Below are 21,731 nucleotides of genomic sequence, written 5' to 3' on the forward strand. Positions count from 1 at the left end.
CAGGCTACAAAACTTTTGTTTTGCATCTGACCATTCTGTGTCCATTGAATGATCAATATTTCTGCATTGATGTCAATTTATTTTCTTAACCTAAACCACATTTCGGAGGGTTTCAGCTTTCAAAAGAATAATTTATACAACCGATGGATGAATTTAACGTCAGGTTATAAGCTTTTATTTACATAACATGGATAAGCGACATAACTTCTGTCAGGGAGTGTAGTATACTATTCTTGACCAGTGCTCGGACTGCTGCCCGCATTTATACTCCATCATTGCTTTCCCAAAGTCCTAAGTGGGAAATCTGAACCAGTATGAAGGAGGAGGGAGTAGTAGAGGAAGATAAGAGTTGTAGTTCGGCAGCGTTGGACGAGTGAGTAGTCTTGAGTTTACTTCTTGAACTCATAATCCATTTTGCAAAGGGTTAATGATGTGCTCTGTCAGTCCTCTAGCAATTAAGAGGCCCTGCCCCCTCTATCTCCATAGGGCCTGGGTGAGGATGATGATGATGATGAGGGCTGTACTCTTTCACCAGCACTGGATTGTGCTGTTACATCTGTATCCTCCAGCGGAGCCTTGTCAGCTGATCAGACAGCAGAAAGCACAGCGGATTATTATACAGCTCCCACAAGTAAGTGTCTGTATACAGGTGCAGCAGAGCGGAGTTTATCAGATATAGCAGTGCTGAGTTTGCCACTTGTAGCAGAGCTGAAATTGACGAATGTATCAGATGTAGCAGCGTTGAGTTTGATGGGTGTAGCAGGGCTGATTTGTCACATACATCAGATGTGGTAGAGCGGACTTTGCACGGTGTTGCAGAGATGAATCTATGAGATGTAGCAGACCTGAGTTTGTCAGATGTAGCAGAGCTGAGTTTGCCTGGTATAGCAGAGATGAATTTATCACATGTAGCAGAGCTGAGTTTGCCAGATTTATCAGATGTAGCAGAGCTGAATTTATCACATGTAGCAGAGCTGAGTTTGCCAGGCTTATCACATGTAGCAGAGCTGAGTTTGCCAAGTGTAGCTGAGATGAATTTGTCAGATGTAGCAGAGCTGAGTTTGCCTGGTATAGCAGAGCTGAATTTATCACATGTAGCAGAGCTGAGTTTGCCTGGTATAGCAGAGCTGAATTTATCACATGTAGCAGAGCTGAGTTTGCCAGATTTATCAGATGTAGCAGAGCTGAGTTTGCCAGGTGTAGCTGAGATGAATTTGTCAGATGTAGCAGAGCAGAGTTTGCCAGAAGTAGCTGAGCTGAATTTGTCAGCTGTAGCAGAGCTAAGTTTTTTGGATGTAGCAGAGCTGAATTTGACTGATGTATCAGATGTGGTAGAGCTGATTTTTCTAGGCGTTGCATAGCTGAATCTATGAGATGTAGCAGAACTGAGTTTGTCAGAAGTATGTAGCAAAGCTGAGTTTACCTGGTGTAGCAGAGCTGAATTTATCACATATAGAGAGCTGAGTTTGTCTGATGTATCAGATGTGGCAGAGCTGACTTTGCCAGGCTTGCATAGCTGAATCTGTCAGATGCAGCAGAATTATTATGTACTCACCATGGCGATATCCTAATGTGGTATTGTGCTTTTACATAGGACTGCACATATATTCATAGGAGACACACAAAATATACAGTCCTAAGAAAATATGTAAAATAACATAAAATCTTAGCTTGACTAAATCTCTACATCTAAATCTATTCCAAAGCTGAATCTCCAGAACTGAGTTTGAGATGAGATGATGATTTGAGCCAAATGACAATGTGTCATCTGTATCGTTACATAGGACTGCCGTAAAATCTGAAATCAAAGCATTATTCTGATATGCAGAGATAAATGACAAATACATTTCTGCTAGATCTACAATCTATGAATGCATTGCATTATCATGTAGCAGAGCTGGGTTTGCCATTAAGCACAGGAACTCCCTGAGATTACATTTGACTTTGCACAGGACTGCAGGAAAACAAGACAGTGCAGAAATCATGCAGTTACATCACTAACTAGGCTCTGCTACATCATATTTCTCTTTTGTTTTCTTATTCTTTTGTCACTTTTGACGGCTCTACCTTTCAAGCAACTTTTTGAGCACAGCCGTCCCCCGTTATGGTGAATCTGAGGCGCTCTGCATTAGGGGAGACATTGGGTTACTCTTAATATAGTGCCCCCCAGTACTTATACAAACCCCCATATAGGGAAGAATTTCCCATGTCATAGGCATAATAACATAGCGCCCAGAACTGAAGCTTTCCCTGCTTGATCTGACCTTGTTAGTGCAGCTATCTGTAGTCACCGCTAGGGGGAGATCACAGCACAGATTGAGTTTAACACTGGCTGTATAAATCCAAGTGGAGTTAGCTCCCTCTAGTGGTGGCTTCAGGCAGACAGAATGCTGATGTGTTTCGCTTGCAGGGGATTCTCTAGGCTGAATACTTTGTAGAAATTAATGTATCTGCAAAAATTTATTGGCTTTTGCATGTAAGCAATGATTTTCCTATTCACTGACAGCAAACAAATGTCTTACAATTGGTGAAAATTGAAACAAAAAGTTTATTGGAAAGTTGCAGATCTTTGTATATTTATTGAAATAAAGCAGAAAATAACTGATCTGCAATACCAGATGTGGCCACTAGGAAAAGGATGGCGCTGTCCGATAAGCACTCAGTGCCATGACCTCTTCGATCAGCTGATCATTAGCGATTTCATACTAACTGATACTGATAGGAAATATCACTTAAGGAAATAAAGTGATGATGGGGTTAGGTGCAGTGCCCCTTTAAGTCCACAACTGCAGTTTTCCTGAAGACCTGGAGCTGCTGTGCCTGATAAGAGACTGTGAAGTGTGTACTGTACAGATGGCAGCTGCGATGCCAAAGGGAAGATTTACACAGCGCCATTAATTGCTTCTCACCGAGAAGTTTGTGTGCAAATGGTCCATGCCAAAAGCAGGTCAGGTCACCGGAAACATCGAGCCCGCCGTCTGCCAGATGAGCGAGCGGAGCGCCCAGCGTGCCAAAAGCAGTGCTAAGAATCCGACAACTCCGGACTGAAAGATTAGTGCCATGTAGGCGGAATCAGGGCAGCGGGCATCATAATGTCACCGGTGACACACTGACACTAGGGGCACAGGAATCATAATGTCACCGGTGACACACTGACACTAGGGGCACGGGCATCATAATGTCACCGATGACACACTGACAGTAGGGGAACGGGCATCATAATGTCACCGATGACACACTGACACTAGGGGCACGGGCATCATAATGTCACCGGTGACCCACTGACACTAGGGGCACAGGAATCATAATGTCATCGGTGACACACTGACACTAGGGGCACGGGCATCATAATGTCACCGGTGACACAGTGACACTAGGGGCACAGGAATCATAATGGCATCGGTGACACACTGACACTAGGGGCACGTGCATCATAATGTCACCGGTGACACACTGACACAAGGGGCACGGGCATCATAATGTCACCGATGACACACTGACACTAAGGGCACGGGCATCATAATGTCACCGGTGACACACTGACACTAGGGGCACGGGCATCATAATGTCACCGGTGACCCACTGACACTAGGGGCACAGGAATCATAATGTCATCGGTGACACACTGACACTAGGGGCACGGGCATCATAATGTCACCGGTGACACACTGACACAAGGGGCACGGGCATCATAATGTCACCGATGACACACTGACACTAGGGGCACGGGCATCATAATGTCACCGGTGACACACTGACGCTAGGGGCACGGGCATCATAATGTCACCGATGACACACTGACACTAAGGGCACGGGCATCATAATGTCACCGGTGACACACTGATTCTAGGGGCACGGGCATCATAATGTCACCGGTGACACACTGACACTAGGGGCACGGGCATCATAATGTCACCGATGACCCAATGACACTAGGGGCACGGGCATCATAATGTCACCGGTGATACACTGACACTAGGGGCACAGGAATCATAATGTCATCGGTGACACACTGACACTAGGGGCACAGACATCATAATGTCACCGGTGACACACTGACACTAGGGGCACGGGCATCATAATGTCACCGATGACACACTGACACTAGGGGTACAGGCATCATAATGTCACCGGTGACACACTGACACTAGGGGCACGGGCATCATAATGTCACCGATGACACACTAACACTAGGGGCACAGGAATCATAATGTCACCGGTGACACACTGACACTAGGGGCACAGGCATCATAATGTCACCGGTGACATACTAACATTAGGGGCACGGGCATCATAATGTCACCGGTGACCCACTGACACTAGGGGCACAGGAATCATAATACACCGGTGAAACACTGACACTAGTGGCACGGGCATCATAATGTCACCGGTGACACACTGACACTAGGGGCACGGGCATCATAATGTCACCGATGACACACTGACACTAGGGGCACGGGCATCATAATGTCACCGGTGACACACTGACACTAGGGACATGGGCATCATAATGTCACCGATGACACACTGACACTAGGGGCACGGGCATCATAATGTCACCGGTGACACACTGACACTAGGGACATGGGCATCATAATGTCACCGATGACACACTGACACTAGGGGCACGGGCATCATAATGTCACCGATGACACACTGACACTAGGGGCACGGGCATCGTAATGTCACCCATGACACACTGACACTAGGGGCACGGGCATCGTAATGTCACCGATGACACACTGACACTAGGGGCACGGGCATCGTAATGTCACCGATGACACACTGACACTAAGGGCACGGGCATCAATGTCACCGGTGACACACTGACACTAAGGGCACGGGCATCAATGTCACCGGTGACACACTGACACTAGGGGCACGGGCATCATAATGTCACCGATGACACACTGACACTAGGGGCACAGGAATCAATGTCACCGGTGACACAATGACACTAAGGGCACGGGCATCATAATGTCACCGATGACACACTGACACTAGGGGCACAGGAATCATATTGTCACCGGTGACACACTGACACTAGGGGCACAGGCATCATAATGTCACCGGTGACACACTGACACTAGGGACATGGGCATCATAATGTCACCGATGACACACTGACACTAGGGGCACGGGCATCATAATGTCACCGGTGACACACTGACACTAGGGACATGGGCATCATAATGTCACCGATGACACACTGACACTAGGGGCACGGGCATCATAATGTCACCGATGACACACTGACACTAGGGGCACGGGCATCGTAATGTCACCCATGACACACTGACACTAGGGGCACGGGCATCGTAATGTCACCGATGACACACTGACACTAGGGGCACGGGCATCGCAATGTCACCGATGACACACTGACACTAAGGGCACGGGCATCAATGTCACCGGTGACACACTGACACTAAGGGCACGGGCATCAATGTCACCGGTGACACACTGACACTAGGGGCACGGGCATCATAATGTCACCGATGACACACTGACACTAGGGGCACAGGAATCAATGTCACCGGTGACACAATGACACTAAGGGCACGGGCATCATAATGTCACCGATGACACACTGACACTAGGGGCACAGGAATCATATTGTCACCGGTGACACACTGACACTAGGGGCACAGGCATCATAATGTCACCGGTGACACACTAACACTAGGGGCACGGGCATCATAATGTCACCGGTGACCCACTGACACTAGGGGCACAGGAATCATAATGTCACCGGTGACCCACTGACACTGGGGGCACAGGAATCATAATACACCGGTGACACACTGACACTAGGGGCACGGGCATCATAATGTCACCGATGACCCACTGACATTAGGGGTACATGCATCATAATGTCACCGGTGACACACTGACACTAGGGGCACGGGCAGCATAATGTCACCGATGACACACTAACACTAGGGGCACAAGAATCATAATGTCACCGGTGACACACTGACACTAGGGGCATAGGAATCATAATGTCACCAGTGACACACTGACACCTGAAACTAGGGGCACGGGCATCATAATATCACCGATGACACACTGACACTAGAGGCTCGGGCATCATAATATCACCGGTGACACACTGACACTAGGGGCACGGGCATCATAATGTCACCGATGACACACTGACACTAGGGGCACGGGCATCGTAATGTCACCGGTGACACACTGACACTAGGGGCACGGGCATCATAATGTCACCGGTGACACACTGACACTAGGGGCACGGGCATCATAATGTCACCGATGACACACTGACACTAAGGGCACGGGCATCATAATGTCTCCGATGACACACTGACACTAGGGGCACGGGCATCATAATGTCACCGATGACACACTGACACTAGGGGCATGGGCATCATAATGTCACCGGTGACACACTGACACTAAGGGCACGGGCATCATAATGTCACCGATGACACACTGACACTAAGGGCACGGGCATCATAATGTCACCGGTGACACACTGACACTAGGGGCACGGGCATCATAATGTCACCGATGACACACTAACACTAGGGGCACAGGAATCATAATGTCACCGGTGACACACTGACACTAGGGGCACAGGCATCATAATGTCACCGGTGACACACTAACATTAGGGGCACGGGCATCATAATGTCACCGGTGACCCACTGACACTAGGGGCACAGGAATCATAATGTCACCGGTGACCCACTGACACTAGGGGCACAGGAATCATAATACACCGGTGAAACACTGACACTAGGGGCACGGGCATCATAATGTCACCGATGACACACTGACACTAGGGGTACAGGCATCATAATGTCACCGATGACACACTGACACTAGGGGTACAGGCATCATAATGTCACCGGTGACACACTGACACTAGGGGCACGGGCATCATAATGTCACCGATGACACACTAACACTAGGGGCACAGGAATCATAATGTCACCGGTGACACACTGACACTAGGGGCACAGGAATCATAATGTCACCGGTGACACACTGACACTAGGGGCATGGGCATCATAATATCACCGATGACACACTGACACTAGGGGCTCGGGCATCATAATATCACCAGTGACACACTGACACTAGGGGCACGGGTATCATTAAGTCACCGGTGACACACTGAGACTAGGGGCACGGGCATCATAATGTCATCGGTGACACACTGACACTAGGGGCACGGGCATCATAATGTCACCGGTGACACACTGACACTAGGGGCACGGGAATCATAATGTCATCGGTGACACACTGACACTAGGGGCACGGGCATCATAATGTCACTGGTGACACACTGACACTAGGGGCACAGGAATCATAATGTCACTGGTGACACACTGACACTAGGGTCACGGGCATCATAATGTCACCGGTGACACACTGACACTAGGGGCCCAGGCATCATAATGTCACCAGTGACACACTGACATTAGGGGCACAGGAATCGTAATGTCACCCGTGACACACTGACACTCGGGGTACGGGCATCATAATGTCACCGGTGACCCACTGACACTAGGGGCACGGGAATCATAATGTCACCAGTGACACACTGACACTAAGGGCACGGGCATCATAATGTCACCGGTGACACACTGACACTAGGGGCACAGGCATCATAATGTCACCGGTGACACACTGACATTAGGGGCACGGGACTCATAATGTCACCCGTGACACACTGACACTCGGGGTACGGGCATCATAATGTCACCGGTGACCCACTGACACTAGGGGCACGGGCATCATAATGTCACCGTTGACACACTGACACTAGGGGCACGGGCATCATAATGTCACCGATGACACACTGACACTAAGGACACGGGCATCATAATGTCACCGGTGACACACTGACACTAGGGGCACAGGAATCATAATGTCACTGGTGACACACTGACACTAGGGTCACGGGCATCATAGTGTCACCGGTGACACACTGACACTAGGGGCACAGGCATCATAATGTCACCAGTGACACACTGACATTAGGGGCACAGGAATCATAATGTCACCCGTGACACACTGACACTCGGGGTACGGGCATCATAATGTCACCGGTGACACACTGACACTAGGGTCACGGGAATCATAATGTCACCGTTGACACACTGACACTAGGGGCACAGGAATACTGATACTAGGGGCACAGGAGATGACACTGACACTAGGGGAACAGGAATAACACACTGACTAGGGCACAGGAATACACTAGGGGAACAGGAACACTACACTGAAACTAGTGGCACAGAAATATGACACTGACAATAGGGGTACAGAAAAACGACACTGACACTAGGCACAGGAAGACAACCCTGATACTAGGAGCACAGAAATATGACACTGACAATAGGGGCAAAGGAACACGACACTGACACTAGGGGCACAGGAATACGACACTGTCTAGGGGCACAGGAATATGACACTGACACTTGAGGAACAGGATAATGACACTTGGAATACTGGATATTGACATTGACACTTGGGGTACAGGATAATGACACTGACATTTTTGGTACAGGTTAATTAAATTGACAGGTGGGGCACAGGATAATGGTAATGACGCTTGGGGTACAAGATAATGACACTGACTCTTGGGAAAGAGCATAATTACATTGATACTTTGGGTACAGAATTATGGTACTGACACGAAGTATGTAGGATAGTGACACTTGAGGCACAGGACAGTGTAAAACATTTTGACACTGACCCTTGGGGTACAGAATAATGATGCTGACACTAGGAAAATAGGATAATGACACTGACTGTTGGGGTACAGGCTACTTTTTCGCAGGTATCTTGCAGCGGTTTAGTTGATTTGCTCGTCAGTTAATCAGATCTATTTTTGTTTGTTTTCCTGTTTCCACGGAGATAGATTCTTCGCTCAGCTTTGGAACCTTCCGTTTTCTTAGACGGTTCAGTTTTCATTCTCTTGCATCGTCCTCGTGTATGAATGTAAATTTGCAATTACTGGGAGATTTTGTTTTTCCTTTTCCTTCATTAGAAAGAGAATAATTTAGTTCTCTGTGAAGCTGAGCGGAGATGGCGGACAGCACTGGTTGTAGAGTGAGAGCGTCCAAAAGTCAGTTCAATCTTCATTTCTGGATTGTAACAGAAACAATTAAAAAGTTAAAGCGCCACTCACCAATAGCTCAGCTCAGTGTTACTGTGTAACGGCGCTTTTACTGTTTACTTTATTCTTACAACAAAACATTTATCTGTTATAGAAGATAAATACCGAAAGATTGTCATGTATGTACACAGTGACTGCACCAGCAGAATAGTGAGTGCAGCTCTGGATTATAATACAGGATGTAACTCAGGATCAGTAATGTAATGCATGTACACAGTGACTGCACCAGCAGAATAGTGAGTGCAGCTCTGGCGTATAATACAGGATGTAACTCAGGATCAGTAATGTATGTACACAGTGACTGCACCAGCAGAATAGAGAGTGCAGCTCTGGAGTATAATACAGGATGTAACTCAGGATCAGTAATGTAATGTATGTACACAGTGACTGCACCAGAAGAATAGTGAGTGCAGCTCTGGAGTATAATACAGGATGTAACTCAGGTCAGTAATGTAATGTATGTACACAGTGACTGCACCTGCAGAATAGTGAGTGCAGCTCTGGAGTATAATACAGGATGTAACTCAGGATCAGTACAGGATCAGTAATGTATTGTATGTACACATTGACTGCACCAGAAGAATAGTGAGTGCAGCTCTGGGGTGTAATACAGGTTGTAACTTAGTGACTGCATTATTTCTGTAGATTATATCTGAGTTTGTACTGACTCATCTGTTCTGCTCTCACTTACAATAACCATCACTCATTATTTCCTTATAATACATAATATTAAACAAATTCTGGATGTCATATAGATGAGGATGATTATGATAATATCTGCGCTCAGCTGCCTGTGAGCGTCACATTTTTCTCATGACTCGTCTTATGACACGTCACTTCAGGGCGAGAGCCGCACATGGACGGCTGATCATCAGTGATCTAATTATCACCATTGTTTCCTGGCAGTGATGCAATTAATTAGGTAAAGTGTAATTATCAGCGGCTCCTTCTTATAAGGATCACTTTGCATTAGGTCAGAGATCAGATTGTCGCAGCGAAGCCTCAATGACGGTGAAATCATCACTTAATTTATATGCGGAAAAAATGGGATATTCTTATACAGCATTTCACCTATGTGTAGAAAAGTGATGTAGGTAACAAGTTACACCTCTGAATGGAAACATTGTCTGACCATGCTTCTATTTTATAGGGGGGTGTAAGACTTTTGCAACTTTTTTCTATTTTTCTAATTCATCTAAGTAAAAATAAACAACTTTGCAGATCTCTGTGACCTCCGAGAACTTGTCATCAGGGTCATTACCCTCGTCTTATTGACAGATTTAATACAGTGGGGACTAAGTCACTGACACTAATGACCCAGGTCCTCATTAATCAATAGGGATTATTGGAGAAGTAGCAAAAATTATTGACTGTACAACGACGGAGACTAGTAATGAGTAATACATCTTCTGGCCTGAGAGATCGTCTTCATCTTTTTTATGTCATTCATTGAACCCATGTGTGGTGATATGAAGGAGATGACGTCATTACTTTTAAAGGTTTTTTAAAGGGACACTCCAGACCCAGTCTTCTCAGGAATATTCGGTGGAGCACCATGAGTACGTTTCCACCAGCAACCCAACATTTGAAAGTAGTATAAGATATTTGCTGTCGGACCAATGGCGGCACAATCAGAATAAGGCCTCTTTCACACATCAGGTTTTCGCCGTCAGGCGCGATCCGGCGCTTTTGACAGAAACCGGATCCGGCGAAATGCAATGCCGGATCCGGTTTCCCCCCCATTGACTTGCATTTGCGCCGGATCGCGCCGGATGGCCATGCGTTTCATCCGGTTTTCGCCGGATCCGGCAATGTGTCGCGATCCGGCGTCTTGAAAAAACGGCTACTGTAACGTTTTTTGTCTCCGGCGAAAAAGCCGGACACGCCGGATCCGGCGCGTCCGGCTTTTTCACACAATGAAAGCCTATGAGCGCCGCAATGCGCCTGATCCGGCGAAAGCCGGATCCGGTGGCCGGATCCGGTTTTTTTGGTCTGAGCATGCTCAGTAGCTCTGCCCACAAGACATATATAAAAGCAAGACAGTGGGACCCACAGCCACACCCAACATGCCACCCAAGAAAGCAAACAAGCGCAGCAGGAGAAGGCAGGAGACCACTGCAGCACCATCAGCACCACCACCACCCCAAATGGAGCAGCAAATGGAACATGCTGAGGAGGGGAGTCCAGCAGCAGATGAGAGACGGTAATTATCAAATCCCCCATTCCTCCAAACTAGGGCCATGGAATATCAAGATATTCATTGGCCCTTTGTTTCTCTTTATTCAACAGTCGCCAAAGAGATGCAGCAGCAGAAGAAATGGCATCACTGGCAGCAGCAACAGCAGCAGCAATACCCACAGCCATGGAGTCTGGCCATCAACAGGACAGCACATCTTCTTCTGGGAGCCCTCCCTCGCATCGTCAGCGTTTGACGGTAAGTTTTTATTTCCAAAATCCATCATCTCTGTAATATATGTCTATTCATTGCCTTTTATTTCAAAACAGGAATCACAAGATGAAGAGGAGCTCCCAGAAGAAGAAGGAAGGGGTGGACAGACACCTGGAGTGGGCTCACAATTGGTAAGTTTTTTGCATCAAACGCAGAAACACAACATCACACTACACACAACACATAGAAAACAATGTTCTGCAGACCACACACAGCAAACAAATGCCTACATCCAAAGACATAACATTTTTTGTTTTCTTCTCTAGTCTTCCCAATCTGGTGCTCGGCCAAGAGGTCCTCGCAGTGCCTCCCAGGGTCGTCGGCGACAGCAACGCGGCGGTCACCAGCGTGTAAGTATAAATATTTTTGCTTTGTTTTTTTGCACTTTTTATTTCATTTCTTTTGTGGAGGCTAATTATGTTATTTTTGTCTTTTTCTTTAACAGCCTTCACAGCGTGCTCCCGACTCTGACGGTGAGGATGGAGGACTCGATGTGGACCACCTCATCGATCTCGTCAGAGAAAGGGAGCCGCTCTGGAATATGGCTGACCGCCGCCACGCTGACCTTATCGTTACCCAACGACTCTGGGAGGAAATCTGTTCACTCCTTGTGGGCCGCTGGGAGGACCTCGATGTTCGGGCCCAGATTAAAGAGCGTAAGTATATACAGTACCGGTTGCTTGATGTAAACCAGTGTTTCCCGAACTCCAGTCCTCGTGGTCCCCACGGATCATGTGTTCAGGATTTCTATTTACTATGGAAATCCTGAAAACATGACCCCTGGGGACCATGAGGACTGGAGTTTGGGAAACACTGATGTTGTATACTAAGCACTCCTTTCTCGTTTCAGGGAACAGAATTGTGAATCGGTGGCGGTCTGTGAGGGATCGTTTCAAGAAGGAGTTCAATAAAGAGATGCGGGCCCCAAGTGGATCTGGAGGACGCAGGAGCAAGTACAAGTACGCACAAGCCCTGTCGTTCCTCCGGGAGACAATGCTCACCAGAAGGTAAATATTACACACCACATGTGACAAAAAAATGTTTAGATGTAACTTTTTTTTTTCAGCCAGGGCCATACCATGTCACTATTTTAATTGTTTTTTTTTCTCTTTATTCCACAGCACGGTGAGCAGCACTCGGGAGCCTGCACGATTGGACCCTTCTGAGGCGATCCCTGAGGAGACCGGCACCGAGGGACACTTTGACCGCCCCGGTACATCTGCACCTTCCCAGCCTTCCCACACATTCGACCCATCTGTCCCATCCACCAGCACAGGAGCATCGTGGCCGCCTACATTACATGAAGCTGCTGGTGAGGAGATCGCTTTCCCTTTACCCCACCCTTCTGCCCCTGCCACCTCTAGTACACCTGCGGGTACTGGGCAACAGCGGCAGAGGGGTCAGGAAAAGAGTTATGTGCAAGAGTTCTTGCATCTGAATGCATCTTTCCAGAACTGTCTAAAAGTCTTGTCAGAGCAAATCTCCGCAGGCTTTCAGCAGATCAACTCCAGCATTCTGGAGGTGAAGACACTTCTGCAAACCATGCATTCAGAAGCAAGATCTTCGCCAAACCACACCTTTTTCAGGTCTGTTGTGGAGCGCATGGCAACACTATCTCCAACCCAGCAGATGCATGTAATGCATTCGTGCCACGGTGCTCTACAGCAGGTTACCTCCCAACCTCCACCTCCCACCACTGTAGTTCCTCCACCTGCACCCCCTCCAGCCACTTTCCATCCTCCCCCTCCTATTACATCTGCACCCCCTCCAGCCACTTTCCATCCTCCCCCTCCTATTACATCTGCACCCCCTCCAGCCACTTTCCATCCTCCCCCTCCTATTACATACCAGCAACCTCCCCAATACCAGACATCTCCCCACTTCCAGCAACCTGCCCCGTACCAGACATCTCCCCACTTCCAGCAACCTGCCCCGTACCAAACTCCTTCCCCGTACCAAACTCCTTCCCCGTACCAAACTCCTTCCCCATACAACTTTCCATCAACATCATCTGCTCCTACAGTCCCTGCCCAACCCTCCACTCCACCGCCCACCACCTCTTCTGCCTCCCACATGTCCACCCATTCTGTAGCTTTTTCCACATCTTCACCTCTAACTGTTCCTTCCCCACCACGATCCCAGTCCTCTCTCCACACACCCAGTGTCGAAGTGTCCCGCAGCCCCTCCAGCAGTATTTCCACCCCACACTACACAGATTTGTAATGTGTGTTTTTTAATAAAAATGCCCATTGGGTTTAAAACCTTTATTAAAAAAGTTTTTTGCACTTTAAAAACATTTTACAAAAAAAAAAAAAATTTAAATAAAAGTTAAATTATCGTTTCACAATGGTTGTCTGTCATTTCTTTCTGCGGCGAACTATGTTTAAAAAAAAGGTTAAATACAGGGTATTTCAAAGGTAAAAAGGTATTCAAAACCAGGTATATAACTGTGGGTAAATTTTAGCTTTTTGCCACAGTTGTGTTCCTGGTTGTGTTTGAAGCAAAGTATTTCACCTAAAAAGTTGTGTTTATTGTTGGTGATTTCCTAACAATGTACACAACTTTTGTTAAAAGGTGAAATACTTTGCATAAAACACAACCAGGTACACACCTGTGGCCTAAAGCTAAAAATAGTAAGACCATGACAAGATAGCCAACTTTGGTTGGCAAAGGTATATACTGTTGGTCCAGAAGGTACACAAGTTTGGTTAGGGCACAAATCTTTCACACTCTGTCATCCTGCCAGTGTACTCTGCCTTGAGGTGACATAAAGTATAGTGCAAAATTGTCCCTCATTACTGAAACCGTCACAGAACTTCTAGTGGTAATGTCATGGTAATCTTGCAAGGTGGTTTCTTCAGAGGTGTCCTCAATGGAAATGGGTTCCTTGCAGATAACAAAATTGTGGAGTACCACGCACGCTTTGATCACCTCGTCCACAGTTTCTGTCTTGAGGTTGATCGCAGTCAATAGGACCCGCCATTTGGCTGTCAGAATACCAAAGGTACATTCAACCATTCTTCTTGCTCTTGTGAGGTGGTAATTAAAAATGCGTTTTGGTCTTGTCAATCCTCTGCTAGCGTACGGTTTCAAAAGGTGTTCTGACAGCTGGAAGGCTTCATCCCCTACACAGACAAATGGCATAGGTGGACCAGATGTTTGCGGCAGCGGTCTAGGTGGTGGGAACTGGAAGGTGTTTCCATACAGTTTACGCCCCATGGCAGACAGTTTGAAAACTTGAGAGTCATTGGAGCGGCCATAGGCCCCAATATCAACCGCAATAAATTTGTATTCCGCGTCAGCGATGGCCATGAGGACAATTGAAAAATATTTCTTGTAATTGAAATATTCCGATCCCGATCCAGCTGGCTTTACAATGCGGATATGTTTCCCGTCCACAGCGCCCAAGCAGTTGGGAAACTGACATATCTGTTGAAACTTGTCAGCAATTTCAATCCACCTCTCTGTTGTGGGCTCTGGTAAAAACTCTTCAGCTAAGGAGTCCCACAGTGCACGGCATGTGTACTTCACAATTCCAGATATGGTGGAAATCCCGAGTCTGTACTGGAAATGCAGTGACGAAAGGGATTCTCCAGTTGCAAGAAATCTGTGGGGAATTAAAAAACAATAAATTAGTTTTAAATCACAGCATTACATACCAAAACTGAGCTATAACACTTGGAGATACAAACTACCACCAACAAGATTGCAGTGAAAGTGTGCTCTGATGCGATCACATCCAATAAATGTGGCTTACCTTAAAGTCACCATCAGACGCTCTGCGGGTGAAACAGAGAAGCGGCAATAGGTGTCCGCTTTTCTTATGAGGTGTGCAATGCGCTCCACCAAGTAATCAAAATTCTCCATTTTCATCCGAACATATCCAAAAAATTTATCCGGGTTTCGTCGAAGGTCCATGCAGAGTGTAGAATAGACCCCACGCGTCATTCTCTTGGCTGTGATGGGGTGGATCCACAAACGTCGTCTACGATGCCTGATGCGCTGCTGTCTCGCTCTCTCCTTCTCCAGAACAATCACCCTCAAACGATTCGCCTCCGCTATAAAATCCGCCAAATTCTTCAAAATATTTCCAATGACAACATCCATCTTCGCCAGTAACTTGCTCTTCTCTCCAACCTGCACTTTCTCCTCTACAACCTGTCAAAGAAGGGCTGTAGGAACATGCTATATATAGTTTTCCAGTAGCCAATCCCGTTCGGAAGGCCACAAGGGTCAATTTTAAAAACCGGATCCGGCGTAATCCGTCGAAAAACGGATAGAAAAACGGATGTACCGGATGAGACGGATCCGGTTTTGTCTGTCAAGAAAAAGACGGATCCGGCAGAAAACCGGATCCGTCACATCCGGTTTTACGAAACATTTGCCGGATCCGGCGTTCCGGCACGATGCCGGATCGCGCCTGACGCCGAAAACCTGATGTGTGAAAGTAGCCTAAGAGAGAAACCCTAAGACTTAAGAAGTAGGATACACTGATGGAGAAATACTAGTGAGGGAAGAGAAATTTCAGCTTTCTTGGGAAAACACTCTCTGTGGTCTCCCTTTAAATTTTCCATGAGTGCATAATCATCAAAGGCGCCCGGAGAAAATGTCAGATGGTGAGGTAGAGCTCTCATTTCTGATTTAGGATCATAGGGTTCAGGTTGAAGTTGAGGCTCACCTGGTGAGGTGGATCCTCTAAACCTTAGGTTCGGGTGGACACAAGGATCCCAGGCGTTGATGAAGCAAGCTGGAAAGTTCATGTGCCGCAAGGACTTGGTGCACTCTGGAATCTCAGAAGCAGAAGGAGGGATGAAGAGGAACCCAGCAGGAATCGAAGCAAGTAAAGGACAGAAGGTGAAGAATGCCAAACATAGAGGTCTACAGTCAATGCAAAGATATAGGTGTGTCAATGGGCCTTAAATAGGTTTAGGGAGATGATGTAATTGATCCATGATGGGAAATCTGCAAAATCTAACAAGGAGCACAGCAGAAGTCAGTGGACCCAAGAGAAGGGTGTGAAGCTCGAGACAGTTATGTAACAAGTTACACCATACATGTCATGTCAAACTCTGGCCTGTGGGCGAAATCTGGCCCTCAGGGTGGTTTTATTTGGCATGCGACACCAGAACCATCACCCCTATGTGGGGCCATTATTCTGTATAGAGAACTATGTGGGGTCCATTATTTATGGGGGACTCTGTGACGCCCATAATTTTGTATGGAGATCTATGTGGTAGCCATAATACTGTATGGAGGACTATGTGGGACCCATTATTCTGTATGGAGATCTATGTGGGGCCCATTATTATTTTTTGAGGACTATGTAAGTCCCATTATTTTTGTATGGAGGCCTATGTTGTTGCCATAATACTGTATGGAGTACTATGTGGGACCCATTATTCTGTATGTAGGAATATGTGGGGCCCATTATTTATGGAGGACTATGTGAGTCCCATTATTTTGTATGGAGGACTAAGTGGTTGCCATAATACTGTATGGAGAACTATGTGGGTCCCATTGTTCTGTATGGAGGACTTTGTGGGGCCCATTATACTGTATATTGTGTGGCCCGTGACTTTTTTCATGTTTTTTCTTCTTATGGCGCTCTGTGTGCTTGAGTTTGACATGCCTGGGATACACCCTGTGTAGTACCTTGTATTAAAATTCATCCTCCCTTACAATGCACCTGAGAGTGGAAAAGTAATACAATCATTTAGTACCAAAATAATGCAATCATACAGTCTCCAAATAATGATACAGTAACCCAAAAATACAATTAAGTTTATTATTATTTAACAGTCTTTGGATCGATTTGAGCCATGGCGACTTGTGGGTGAATAATCTGTAGGAAGACTGATCTTGTGCAAGCCTAGATACTATAGGCCTACCAGGGTCTTCTCCGCTGTTATCTTGATAGAATTAAGCCATCAGGTTACTGGTCTTCCTCTTCTCCTTTCTCCTTATATTTTTCCGACCACAATATCTCCCTCCAGTGATTGCTCTCTTCGTACGATGTGTCCACAAGTTGCTTCGAGTGACATGTCTGACTTGATTTGTTCCAAAATTGATTAGTTTGATCTTCTTCTTGCCATCCATGGTAGTGATAACATCCTTCTTCAGCACCTCATTTCAAAGGCGTCAATCCTTCTTCTGTCTTGTTTCTTTATCGTCCAGGTCTCGCATTCGTATATTACTACAGAAAAAAATTAGACTATGTTCGAGCCATGTCTTCTCCATGAGTGCAATGTCCCTTGATTTGAAGACCTTGTCCAGTGACTTCATTGTTGATTTGCCCATAGCAATTTTCTCTTATTGACTCCTGATGTCTTAAATATATCTTGGGTCAGGGGTGGACACTGACAACTTGAGGCCCCAGTGCAAGAAATGTGTCTGGGCCCCTGTCCTTCTATGGTGACAAAGCTATACAATATATATATAGCCACACACACATACATGTTTATATATATTACATAGTCTCCTTTATTATGTATATTGCCGTCCCTTATTATTCAATGCCCTCTCTTGTTATGTACAGCACCGTCCCTTACAAATTGGATTATATAGAGCCCTGTTTTTTATTACATACCGTCCTGTCTTGTTATCTGTATAACGCAATGATGGCTCATGGAGCATGGGAAAGCTTCTTTTCTAATGGAGGAGCTGATGGACTGGTAGTCTGGTCTCTGGCTCCTCCTCACTGGCTCCTCCATCAGCAGCCATTTGATATCTAACAAGAGAGAGGGCGCTGTGAATAACAAAATTAACAAGAATACAATATGTAAGTGACAGCACTATACATAACAGCTGAGGAAGCTATATAATAAGGGATGGCATCATAAAAGTGACTACACTATATACTGAGGGACTGTGCTATGCATTATAAGTGAGTACACTATATACTAAGGGGCTGTGCTATGTATAATAAGTGAGTACACTATATACTAAGGGACTGTTTTAGACATAATAAGCAATAATAACATCTTCCTCAACCTCCCCTGTTCCTAAATCCATTATAAATCCCCTCCCTCTCATCCCAATCCCCCACACGCCTCATTGTCCTCTCCCCCACCCCAATCATTGCCCTCTTCACCACCTCCATCACTGCTTTTCCCCCACTACTCCATCATTGCCCATTCCACCACCTCCATCATTGCCTTCTCCCCCACCACCCCCATCATTACCCTTTCCACCATCATTGTCCTTTCCACTACCACCCCCATCATTGCCCATTCCACCACCTCCATCATTTCCTCCTCCCTCACCACCCCCATCATTGCCCTTTCCACCACGGCAATCATTGTCCTTTCCACCACCACCATCATTGCCTTCTCCCCACCAGCGGGGCTGCCGGGATTTCTCCCTTTCCACAACATATGAGGGGAATCTGGCCAGGGGCCACCTGGAGCCTCTGGCCAGATAAACAGGCCCTCATAATTAGCCATCCTGCAGGGGCCCCCCCTCCACCTCCGGGCCCCGATGCAGCCGCACCAGCTGCACATGCGGTATGTCCGCCCCTGTCTTGAGTAATCATCAATCTGAGTAGGTTGAAGTTCTTTACAACTTCCAGTTCGTCATCGTCCATCTCAAATGTGTCCCTGTCATACCTGGCAGATGTCAATATCTTTGTCTTCTTTGTGTTGAGTCCCATGTTCGAGTTTTCCATCTCGATGCTCCGTAATTGTTGTGAGTTCATTTTCCCCTTCACCATTGAGGTCTGATGAACTCCCTCTTCTGGTGAAGGAAGGTAGTGAGGCTGATTACCAAGCACCTGGGTATGATGATGATGACGGGAATTGCTGACTGCATATAAGGCAGCCGACGCCCTTCTGCCTTGCTGGTAGTCTCTCTGAGGGATTCTAGGAGACCAGTCTGATTCCTGCTCCTCAAAAGCTAAGTTTTCTGCACTGCTTTTTGCATTTGTGTTTTGTTTTGTTTTGCCTTGTTTTTCTGAATTTCTGCCATTCCCTGCTGGGGTGAGTTGAATTCTTTTTGCTCTGTCTTCAGAAAATACCTGAGTGCTGATATAGTCTTTTTGAAGCCTAGCGTCTTCAGGGCCTTTTTCCCTATCAGCCTGTTGGCCCTTGTTTTGATAGGGTTTTTGGTGGATTGCAGACAGCAGCTTTCCTATCCTGTCCTATTTAGTAAGCTTGGGCCCCATCATTTGCTCAGCCTATCTTTCTATCTGTGTGAGTGTTTTTTCATCTTGCTTCACCGTCATTATATGTTGGGGGCTGCCTATTGCTTTGGGGTCTGCTCTGGGGCAGTTTAGATTTCTTTTTCTGTCTTTAGGCTATGTAGTTCTCCGTCTGTGATCGAGGGGTCTACGGCACCGTAGGAACCCCCCACGGCTACTGCTAGTTGTTGATAGGTTCAGAGGTCTGCAATCCGATAGCTGCCAACTTCTCTGGTTTTCTGGACTTAGCTAGTATTTCTGTTTTTGCCTCCTACGGTGACTCATTCATAACAGAATCACCAGCCATATCGCAGATCCTAGGGTACTCAATAGCAGGAAAGAATTGAAAAAAAAAGTGTGTATATTTTTTCCTCTATATCTCTGAGGCCGTAAGGGTAATTTTTTTTTTTCTCTCTCAATGGAGATAAAGCAATTGTCTGATCTTGTGGAGCAGCTCGCTGCGGAAGTGCGGGGAATTTCCGCCTACCTTGCTCATTCACAAGCTGCTGTAAATTATTTTTTGCCTAGAAGCCTAACTCGCCCTACCTGGGCGTTTTCTTTGAAACAGATGATCCTATTCTGACTAATGTGAACGCATTTTTTCAAGCCTTGGGGTTGTTGTATGACGAACCTAATGCTATTGATCAGGCTGAAAAGACCCTGTTGGCATTGAGCCAGGGTCGAGATTCTGCAGAATTGTACTGTCAAAAATTCCGAAAGTGGGCGGTCCTTACTACCTGGAATGATAATGCCTTGGCATCTCTCTTTCGGAAGGGTTTGTCAGAAGCCGTAAAAGATACTATGGTGGGATTTCCTGTTCCTTCTGGTCTTGACGATTCTATGTCATTAGCCATTCAGGTTGATCAGCGTTTACGTGAACGCAGGACTGCACGAGAGGTGTTGCCACCTGTTGAACAAGTGTCTGAACCTATGCAATGAGATAGAGTTTTGTCCAGGGAGCAACATCAGGAGTTCAGAAGGCGTAATAAGCTGTTTTTATTGTGGAGATGCCTCGCATATTATTTCTGTCTGTCCTAAACGAGTGAAACGTTTTGCACACACGTTTTCTGTGGGTGGTGTTCAACCTAAGTTTCTTCTGGCAATTACTCTGATCTGCTCCCTGTCCACATTTTCCGCCAAGGCTTTTGTGGATTCGGGAGCAGCCCTGAACCTAATGTACTTGGATTTTGCTAAACGTTGTGGATTTCCGATGACACCTCTGCAGACGCCTATCCCTTTGAGAGGGATTGATGCCACTCCTTTGGCGAAAAATAAACCTCAGTTTTGGACCCAGGTGGTAATGCGGGTCGCCCCAGACCATCAAGAAAATTGCAGATTTTTGGTGTGGCATAATTTGCATGATACCATTGTTCTGGGGTTTCCCTGGTTGCAAATTCATAATCCAGTTTTGGATTGGAAATCTGTGTCTGTGGTGAGTTCGGGTTGTCGGTGTGCCCTTAGTGAGGCTCCGGTTTTTTCCACCTCTCCTCAGTCGCATGATGTTCCTGACTATTTGGCGGACTTTTATGATGTATTTAGTGAGAATGAGTCTGCGTCTTTGCCTCCTCATAGGAGTTATGACTGTGCAATTGAACTGAGCCCGGGGTGTAAATTTCCCAAGGGTCGGCTCTTCAATTTATCTGTACCCGAGCACGAGGCTATGCGATCCTATATTAAGGAGGCATTGGAGAAGGGTCATATTAGACCATCCTCTTCACCCTTAGGTGCTGGGTTTTTTTTGTGGCCAAAAAGGATGGTTCATTAAGGCCTTGTATTGATCGTGCCCTCAACAAAATTACTATTAAATATCAGTATCCATTACCCCTGATTTCGGATCTATTCTCCAGAGTTAAAGGTGCTTGCTGGTTTACCAAGCTTGACCTCAGGGGGCATATAATCTTATCCTCATTAAGCATGGGGATGAATGGAAGACGGCAGTTAATACTCCGGAGGGA

General features: G+C 46.5%; 1 protein-coding gene across 1 annotated transcript in view; it reads left to right on the forward strand.

The window, feature by feature from the left end:
* The first annotated feature begins 494 nt into the window (after positions 1-494).
* The window catches only part of LOC141084895 (free fatty acid receptor 2-like), an 89,202-nt gene continuing 67,965 nt past the window's right edge, over positions 495-21,731 (forward strand). The window contains exon 1 of the mRNA XM_073569849.1: positions 495-631. The gene's annotated coding sequence lies outside the window, so the exon portion shown is untranslated. The remainder of the gene's footprint in view (positions 632-21,731) is intronic.

This window comes from Dendrobates tinctorius, unplaced genomic scaffold (assembly GCF_039654945.1).
Source record: "Dendrobates tinctorius isolate UK_male_01 unplaced genomic scaffold, ASM3965494v1 ptg000028l, whole genome shotgun sequence".
NCBI lineage: Eukaryota > Metazoa > Chordata > Amphibia > Anura > Dendrobatidae > Dendrobates > Dendrobates tinctorius.